The sequence below is a fragment of the Hippichthys cyanospilos genome, unplaced genomic scaffold, assembly GCF_059441005.1.
Source record: "Hippichthys cyanospilos isolate Australia breed blue-spotted pipefish unplaced genomic scaffold, RoL_Hcya_1.0 HiC_scaffold_64, whole genome shotgun sequence".
Taxonomy (NCBI): domain Eukaryota; kingdom Metazoa; phylum Chordata; class Actinopteri; order Syngnathiformes; family Syngnathidae; genus Hippichthys; species Hippichthys cyanospilos.
Window position 1 is genome coordinate 85,001 of NW_028283420.1, and position 10,000 is coordinate 95,000.

Here is a 10,000-nt window from a genome sequence, read left to right on the forward strand (position 1 = left end):
GTCCGTGTTCGTGTTTCATAAGCGGCCCCCCCGAAAGGCCGCGGCGAGCGGCAAAGCCGCCCGCTTCTCCAGTCCGTGTTCGTGTTTAATATTCGGCCCGCCCGCTCGGAGCGAGGCCGGGAAGAGCGGCTAAGCCGACCGCTTCTCCGGTCCGTGTTCGTGTTTCATAAGCGGCCCCCCCGAAAGGCCGCGGCGAGCCAAAAGGCCGCCCGCTTCTCCGGTCCGTGTTCGTGTTTAATATTCGGCCCGCCCGCTCGGAGCGAGGCCGGGAAGAGCGGCAAAGCCGCCCGCTTCTCCAGTCCGTGTTCGTGTTTCATTAGCGGCCCCCCCCCACCCGGAGCGAGGCCGCGGCGAGCGGCAACGCCGCCCGCTTCTCCAGTCCGTGTTCGTGTTTCATAAGCGGCCCCCCCCCCCCCTTCCGGAGCGAGGCCGCGGCGAGCGGCAAAGCCGCCCGCTTCTCCAGTCCGTGTTCGTGTTTCACATTGCCGGGGAGCCAGGCACTCATTTGTGATAAAAGTGGCACTCTGTCATATTTTCAGAAAAGTGGGACTTTGCCATATTTTCGAAAAAGTGGGACTTTGTCATATTTTCGAAAAGTGGGACTTTGTCATATTTTCGAAAAAGTGGGACTTTGTCATATTTTCGGCTCCAAAAGCTCTTAAAATGCTGTTCCCTATATATGTGCCGATAGTGTTTTGGAGATCTGGGTCAAACCTCCGCATCTTTTTGGTTTGAGGGTAGAGGTGGGGGGTCAACGCAAAAGATGCGGGCACTTAGTCATTTTTTCGGTTGGGCGACCAGGGGCGCTGTTGGCACTTTGTCATTTTTTCGGCTGGGCGACCAGGGGCGCCGTTTGCACTTAGTCATTTTTAAGGCTGGGCGACCAGGGGCGTTGAGTGTTTGGGCGACCAGGGGCGCCGTTGGCACTTAGTCATTTTTTCGGCTGGGCGACCAGGGGCGTTGAGTGTTTGGGCGACCAGGGGCGCTGTTTGCACTTAGTCATTTTTTCGGCTGGGCGACCAGGGGCGTTTGTTTGCTGGGCGACCAGGGGCATTTTTGACACTTTGCCGTTTTTATGGATGGGCGACCAGGGGCGTTTGTTTGCTGGGCGACCAGGGGCATTTTTGACACTTTGCCGTTTTTATGGATGGGCGACCAGGGGCGTTTGTTTGCTGGGTGACCAGGGGCATTTTTGACACTTTGCCGTTTTTATGGATGGGCGACCAGGGGCGTTTGTTTGCTGGGCGACCAGGGGCATTTTTGACACTTTGCCGTTTTTATGGATGGGCGACCAGGGGCGTTTGTTTGCTGGGCGACCAGGGGCATTTTTGACACTTTGCCGTTTTTATGGATGGGCGACCAGGGGCGTTTGTTTGCTGGGCGACCAGGGGCATTTTTGACACTTTGCCGTTTTTATGGATGGGCGACCAGGGGCGTTTGTTTGCTGGGCGACCAGGGGCATTTTTGACACTTTGCCGTTTTTATGGATGGGCGACCAGGGGCGTTTGTTTGCTGGGCGACCAGGGGCATTTTTGACACTTTGCCGTTTTTATGGATGGGCGACCAGGGGCGTTTGTTTGCTGGGCGACCAGGGGCATTTTTGACACTTTGCCGTTTTTATGGATGGGCGACCAGGGGCGTTTGTTTGCTGGGCGACCAGGGGCATTTTTGACACTTTGCCGTTTTTATGGATGGGCGACCAGGGGCGTTTGTTTGCTGGGCGACCAGGGGCATTTTTGACACTTTGCCGTTTTTATGGATGGGCGACCAGGGGCGTTTGTTTGCTGGGCGACCAGGGGCATTTTTGACACTTTGCCGTTTTTATGGATGGGCGACCAGGGGCGTTTGTTTGCTGGGCGACCAGGGGCATTTTTGACACTTTGCCGTTTTTATGGATGGGCGACCAGGGGCGTTTGTTTGCTGGGCGACCAGGGGCATTTTTGACACTTTGCCGTTTTTATGGATGGGCGACCAGGGGCGTTTGTTTGCTGGGCGACCAGGGGCATTTTTGACACTTTGCCGTTTTTATGGATGGGCGACCAGGGGCGTTTGTTTGCTGGGCGACCAGGGGCATTTTTGACACTTTGCCGTTTTTATGGATGGGCGACCAGGGGCTTTTTCGGCTGGGCGACCAGGGGCGCCGTTTGCACTTAGTCATTTTTAAGGCTGGGCGACCAGGGGCGTTGAGTGTTTGGGCGACCAGGGGCGCCGTGGCACTTAGTCATTTTTTCGGCTGGGCGACCAGGGGCGTTGAGTGTTTGGGCGACCAGGGGGCGCTGTTTGCACTTAGTCAGTTTTTATGGATGGGCGACCAGGGGCGTTTGTTTGCTGGGCGACCAGGGGCATTTTTGACACTTTGCCGTTTTTATGGATGGGCGACCAGGGGCGTTTGTTTGCTGGGCGACCAGGGGCATTTTTGACACTTTGCCGTTTTTATGGATGGGCGACCAGGGGCGTTTGTTTGCTGGGCGACCAGGGGCATTTTTGACACTTTGCCGTTTTTATGGATGGGCGACCAGGGGCGTTTGTTTGCTGGGCGACCAGGGGCATTTTTGACACTTTGCCGTTTTTATGGATGGGCGACCAGGGGCGTTTGTTTGCTGGGCGACCAGGGGCATTTTTGACACTTTGCCGTTTTTATGGATGGGCGACCAGGGGCGTTTGTTTGCTGGGCGACCAGGGGCATTTTTGACACTTTGCCGTTTTTATGGATGGGCGACCAGGGGCGTTTGTTTGCTGGGCGACCAGGGGCATTTTTGACACTTTGCCGTTTTTATGGATGGGCGACCAGGGGCGTTTGTTTGCTGGGCGACCAGGGGCATTTTTGACACTTTGCCGTTTTTATGGATGGGCGACCAGGGGCGTTTGTTTGCTGGGCGACCAGGGGCATTTTTGACACTTTGCCGTTTTTATGGATGGGCGACCAGGGGCGTTTGTTTGCTGGGCGACCAGGGGCATTTTTGACACTTTGCCGTTTTTATGGATGGGCGACCAGGGGCGTTTGTTTGCTGGGCGACCAGGGGCATTTTTGACACTTTGCCGTTTTTATGGATGGGCGACCAGGGGCGTTTGTTTGCTGGGCGACCAGGGGCATTTTTGACACTTTGCCGTTTTTATGGATGGGCGACCAGGGGCGTTTGTTTGCTGGGCGACCAGGGGCATTTTTGACACTTTGCCGTTTTTATGGATGGGCGACCAGGGGCGTTTGTTTGCTGGGCGACCAGGGGCATTTTTGACACTTTGCCGTTTTTATGGATGGGCGACCAGGGGCGTTTGTTTGCTGGGCGACCAGGGGCATTTTTGACACTTTGCCGTTTTTATGGATGGGCGACCAGGGGCGTTTGTTTGCTGGGCGACCAGGGGCATTTTTGACACTTTGCCGTTTTTATGGATGGGCGACCAGGGGCGTTTGTTTGCTGGGCGACCAGGGGCATTTTTGACACTTTGCCGTTTTTATGGATGGGCGACCAGGGGCGTTTGTTTGCTGGGCGACCAGGGGCATTTTTGACACTTTGCCGTTTTTATGGATGGGCGACCAGGGGCGTTTGTTTGCTGGGCGACCAGGGGCATTTTTGACACTTTGCCGTTTTTATGGATGGGCGACCAGGGGCGTTTGTTTGCTGGGCGACCAGGGGCATTTTTGACACTTTGCCGTTTTTATGGATGGGCGACCAGGGGCGTTTGTTTGCTGGGCGACCAGGGGCATTTTTGACACTTTGCCGTTTTTATGGATGGGCGACCAGGGGCGTTTGTTTGCTGGGCGACCAGGGGCATTTTTGACACTTTGCCGTTTTTATGGATGGGCGACCAGGGGCGTTTGTTTGCTGGGCGACCAGGGGCATTTTTGACACTTTGCCGTTTTTATGGATGGGCGACCAGGGGCGTTTGTTTGCTGGGCGACCAGGGGCATTTTTGACACTTTGCCGTTTTTATGGATGGGCGACCAGGGGCGTTTGTTTGCTGGGCGACCAGGGGCATTTTTGACACTTTGCCGTTTTTATGGATGGGCGACCAGGGGCGTTTGTTTGCTGGGCGACCAGGGGCATTTTTGACACTTTGCCGTTTTTATGGATGGGCGACCAGGGGCGTTTGTTTGCTGGGCGACCAGGGGCATTTTTGACACTTTGCCGTTTTTATGGATGGGCGACCAGGGGCGTTTGTTTGCTGGGCGACCAGGGGCATTTTTGACACTTTGCCGTTTTTATGGATGGGCGACCAGGGGCGTTTGTTTGCTGGGCGACCAGGGGCATTTTTGACACTTTGCCGTTTTTATGGATGGGCGACCAGGGGCGTTTGTTTGCTGGGCGACCAGGGGCATTTTTGACACTTTGCCGTTTTTATGGATGGGCGACCAGGGGCGTTTGTTTGCTGGGCGACCAGGGGCATTTTTGACACTTTGCCGTTTTTATGGATGGGCGACCAGGGGCGTTTGTTTGCTGGGCGACCAGGGGCATTTTTGACACTTTGCCGTTTTTATGGATGGGCGACCAGGGGCGTTTGTTTGCTGGGCGACCAGGGGCATTTTTGACACTTTGCCGTTTTTATGGATGGGCGACCAGGGGCGTTTGTTTGCTGGGCGACCAGGGGCATTTTTGACACTTTGCCGTTTTTATGGATGGGCGACCAGGGGCGTTTGTTTGCTGGGCGACCAGGGGCATTTTTGACACTTTGCCGTTTTTATGGATGGGCGACCAGGGGCGTTTGTTTGCTGGGCGACCAGGGGCATTTTTGACACTTTGCCGTTTTTATGGATGGGCGACCAGGGGCGTTTGTTTGCTGGGCGACCAGGGGCATTTTTGACACTTTGCCGTTTTTATGGATGGGCGACCAGGGGCGTTTGTTTGCTGGGCGACCAGGGGCATTTTTGACACTTTGCCGTTTTTATGGATGGGCGACCAGGGGCGGCTAGTGGCTGGGCGACCAGGGGCATTTTTGACACTTTGCCGTTTTTATGAATGGGCGACCAGGGGCGTTTATTGGCTGGGCGACCAGGGGCATTTTTGACACTTTGCCGTTTTTGTGGATGGGCGACCAGGGGCGCCGTGTGGCTGGGCGACCAGGGGCGTTTGTGGGACCGGGCTGACACCGGGACTTTGCCTTTAATTCGGCCGCTCCAGGGAACCAGGAACGCCGGCCTCTGCTCAGCACAAGTCGGCCTGAAGTGGGACTTTGTCATATTTTAATCCTGGGCGACCAGGGGCGTTTGAGGGACCGGGATGACACCGGCACTTTGCCTTTAATTTGGCCGCTCCAGGGAACCAGGAACGCCGGCCTCTGCTCAGCACAAGTCGGCCTGAAGTGGGACTTTGTCATATTTTAATCCTGGGCGACCAGGGGCGTTTGAGGGACCGGGATGACACCGGGACATTGCCTTTAATTTGGCCGCTCCAGGGAACCAGGAGCGCCGGCCTCTGCTCAGCACAAGTCGGCCTGAAGTGTGACTTTGTCATTTTTTAATCCTGGGCGACCAGGGGCGCCGTTGGCACTTAGTCATTTTTTCGGCTGGGCGACCAGGGGCGTTTAGTGTTTGGGCGACCAGGGGCGCTGTTGGCACTTAGTCATTTTTTCGGCTGGGCGACCAGGGGCGCCGTTGGCACTTTGTCATTTTTTCGGCTGGGCGACCAGGGGCGTTGAGTGTTTGGGCGACCAGGGGCGCTGTTGGCACTTAGTCATTTTTTCGGCTGGGCGACCAGGGGCGCCGTTGGCACTTAGTCATTTTTTCGGCTGGGCGACCAGGGGCGTTTGTGGGACTTTGTCATTTTTTGGGCTGGGCGACCAGGGGCGTTTGACACCGGCACTTTGCCTAATATTTGGCCGCTCCGGGGAACCAGGCAGGTCGGCCTCATTCCTGCACTTCTGCCCCTGAGTTGGGCGACCAGGGGCGTTTGGGGAACCGGGCGGACACCGGCACTTTGCCTAATATTTGGCCGCTTTAGGGAACCAGGCAACTCGGCCTCATTTCAGCACTTCTGCCCCTGAGTTGGGCGACCAGGGGCGTTTGGGGAACCGGGCGGACAGCGGCACTTTGCCTAATATTTGGCCGCTCCAGGGAACCAGGCAGGTCGGCCTCATTTCAGCACTTCTGCCGGTCAGTTGGGCGACCAGGGGCGTTTAAGGAACCGGGCGGACACCGGCACTTTGCCTAATATTTGGCCGCTCCAGGGAACCAGGCAACTCGGCCTCATTTCAGCACTTCTGCCCCTGAGTTGGGCGACCAGGGGCGTTTGGGGAACCGGGCGGACAGCGGCACTTTGCCTAATATTTGGCCGCTCCAGGGAACCAGGCAACTCGGCCTCATTTCAGCACTTCTCCCCTGAGTTGGGCGACCAGGGGCGTTTGGGGAACCGGGCGGACACCGGCACTTTGCCTAATATTTGGCCGATTTTGGGAACCAGGCAGGTCGGCCTCACTTCAGCACTTCTGCCCCTGAGTTGGGCGACCAGGGGCGTTTGGGGAACCGGGCGGACAGCGGCACTTTGCCTAATATTTGGCCGCTCCAGGGAACCAGGCAGGTCGGCCTCACTTCAGCACAATTCGGCCTGAAGTGTGACTTTGTCATTTTTTAAGGCTGGGCGACCAGGGGCGCTGTTAGCACTTAGTCATTTTTAAGGCTGGGCGACCAGGGGCGCTGTTGGCACTTAGTCATTTTTTTCGGCTGGGCGACCAGGGGCGTTGAGTGTTTGGGCGACCAGGGGCGCTGTTGGCACTTAGTCATTTTTTCGGCTGGGCGACCAGGGGCGCCGTTGGCACTTAGTCATTTTTTCGGCTGGGCGACCAGGGGCGTTGAGTGTTTGGGCGACCAGGGGCGCTGTTGGCACTTAGTCATTTTTTCGGCTGGGCGACCAGGGGCGTTTAGTGTTTGGGCGACCAGGGGCGTTTGTGGGACTTTGTCATTTTTTGGGCTGGGCGACCAGGGGCGTTTGACACCGGCACTTTGCCTAATTTTTAGCCGCTCCAGGGAACCAGGCAGGTCGGCCTCATTCCTGCACTTCTGCCCCTGAGTTGGGCGACCAGGGGCGTTTGGGGAACCGGGCGGACAGCGGCACTTTGCCTAATATTTGGCCGCTCCGGGGAACCAGGCAGGTCGGCCTCATTCCTGCACTTCTGCCCCTGAGTTGGGCGACCAGGGGCGTTTGGGGAACCGGGCGGACACCGGCACTTTGCTCTTTTTTTGGCCGCTTTAGGGAACCAGGCAACTCGGCCTCATTTCAGCACTTCTGCCCCTGAGTTGGGCGACCAGGGGCGTTTGGGGAACCGGGCGGACAGCGGCACTTTGCCTAATATTTGGCCGCTCCAGGGAACCAGGCAACTCGGCCTGACTTCAGCACTTCTCCCCTGAGTTGGGCGACCAGGGGCGTTTGGGGAACCGGGCGGACACCGGCACTTTGCCTAATATTTGGCCGCTTTAGGGAACCAGGCAACTCGGCCTCATTTCAGCACTTCTCCCCTGAGTTGGGCGACCAGGGGCGTTTGGGGAACCGGGCGGACACCGGCACTTTGCCTAATATTTGGCCGCTTTAGGGAACCAGGCAACTCGGCCTCATTTCAGCACTTCTCCCCTGAGTTGGGCGACCAGGGGCGTTTGGGGAACCGGGCGGACACCGGCACTTTGCTCTTTTTTTGGCCGCTTTAGGGAACCAGGCAACTCGGCCTCATTTCAGCACTTCTGCCCCTGAGTTGGGCGACCAGGGGCGTTTGGGGAACCGGGCGGACACCGGCACTTTGCCTAATATTTGGCCGATTTTGGGAACCAGGCAACTCGGCCTCATTTCAGCACTTCTCCCCTGAGTTGGGCGACCAGGGGCGTTTGGGGAACCGGGCGGACACCGGCACTTTGCTCTTTTTTTGGCCGCTCCAGGGAACCAGGCAGGTCGGCCTCATTTCAGCACTTCTGCCCCTGAGTTGGGCGACCAGGGGCGTTTGGGGAACCGGGCGGACACCGGCACTTTGCCTAATATTTGGCCGCTTTAGGGAACCAGGCAACTCGGCCTCATTTCAGCACTTCTCCCCTGAGTTGGGCGACCAGGGGCGTTTGGGGAACCGGGCGGACACCGGCACTTTGCTCTTTTTTTGGCCGCTTTAGGGAACCAGGCAACTCGGCCTCATTTCAGCACTTCTGCCCCTGAGTTGGGCGACCAGGGGCGTTTGGGGAACCGGGCGGACACCGGCACTTTGCCTAATATTTGGCCGATTTTGGGAACCAGGACACTCGGCCTCAGTTTGCCACTTCCCAGCCTGAAGTTGGACTTAGTCGTTTTTACAGCCGGCCCGAGAACCGGGCGGACAGCGGCACTTTGCCTAATATTTGGCCGCTCCAGGGAACCAGGCAACTCGGCCTGACTTCAGCACTTCTCCCCTGAGTTGGGCGACCAGGGGCGTTTGGGGAACCGGGCGGACACCGGCTTTTTGCCTAATATTTGGCCGCTCCAGGGAACCAGGACACTCGGCCTGACTTCAGCACTTCTGCCCTGAGTTGGGCGACCAGGGGCGTTTGGGGAACCGGGCGGACACCGGCACTTTGCTCTTTTTTTGGCCGCTTTAGGGAACCAGGCAACTCGGCCTCATTTCAGCACTTCTGCCCCTGAGTTGGGCGACCAGGGGCGTTTGGGGAACCGGGCGGACACCGGCTTTTTGCCTAATATTTGGCCGCTCCAGGGAACCAGGACACTCGGCCTCATTTCAGCACTTCTGCCCTGAGTTGGGCGACCAGGGGCGTTTGGGGAACCGGGCGGACAGCGGCACTTTGCCTAATATTTGGCCGCTCCAGGGAACCAGGCAGGTCGGCCTCATTTCAGCACTTCTGCCCCTGAGTTGGGCGACCAGGGGCGTTTGGGGAACCGGGCGGACACCGGCACTTTGCCTAATATTTGGCCGCTTTAGGGAACCAGGCAACTCGGCCTCATTTCAGCACTTCTCCCCTGAGTTGGGCGACCAGGGGCGTTTGGGGAACCGGGCGGACACCGGCACTTTGCTCTTTTTTTGGCCGCTTTAGGGAACCAGGCAACTCGGCCTCATTTCAGCACTTCTGCCCCTGAGTTGGGCGACCAGGGGCGTTTGGGGAACCGGGCGGACACCGGCACTTTGCCTAATATTTGGCCGATTTTGGGAACCAGGACACTCGGCCTCAGTTTGCCACTTCCCAGCCTGAAGTTGGACTTAGTCGTTTTTACAGCCGGCCCGAGAACCGGGCGGACAGCGGCACTTTGCCTAATATTTGGCCGCTCCAGGGAACCAGGCAACTCGGCCTGACTTCAGCACTTCTCCCCTGAGTTGGGCGACCAGGGGCGTTTGGGGAACCGGGCGGACACCGGCTTTTTGCCTAATATTTGGCCGCTCCAGGGAACCAGGACACTCGGCCTGACTTCAGCACTTCTGCCCTGAGTTGGGCGACCAGGGGCGTTTGGGGAACCGGGCGGACACCGGCACTTTGCTCTTTTTTTGGCCGCTTTAGGGAACCAGGCAACTCGGCCTCATTTCAGCACTTCTGCCCCTGAGTTGGGCGACCAGGGGCGTTTGGGGAACCGGGCGGACACCGGCACTTTGCCTAATATTTGGCCGATTTTGGGAACCAGGACACTCGGCCTCATTTCAGCACTTCTCCCCTGAGTTGGGCGACCAGGGGCGTTTGGGGAACCGGGCGGACACCGGCACTTTGCTCTTTTTTTGGCCGCTTTAGGGAACCAGGCAACTCGGCCTCATTTCAGCACTTCTGCCCCTGAGTTGGGCGACCAGGGGCGTTTGGGGAACCGGGCGGACACCGGCACTTTGCCTAATATTTGGCCGATTTTGGGAACCAGGACACTCGGCCTCATTTCAGCACTTCTCCCCTGAGTTGGGCGACCAGGGGCGTTTGGGGAACCGGGCGGACACCGGCACTTTGCACTTCTCCCCTGAGTTGGGCGACCAGGGGCGTTTGGGGAACCGGGCGGACACCGGCTTTTTGCTCTTTTTTTTGGCCGCTCCAGGGAACCAGGACACTCGGCCTCATTTTGCCACTTCC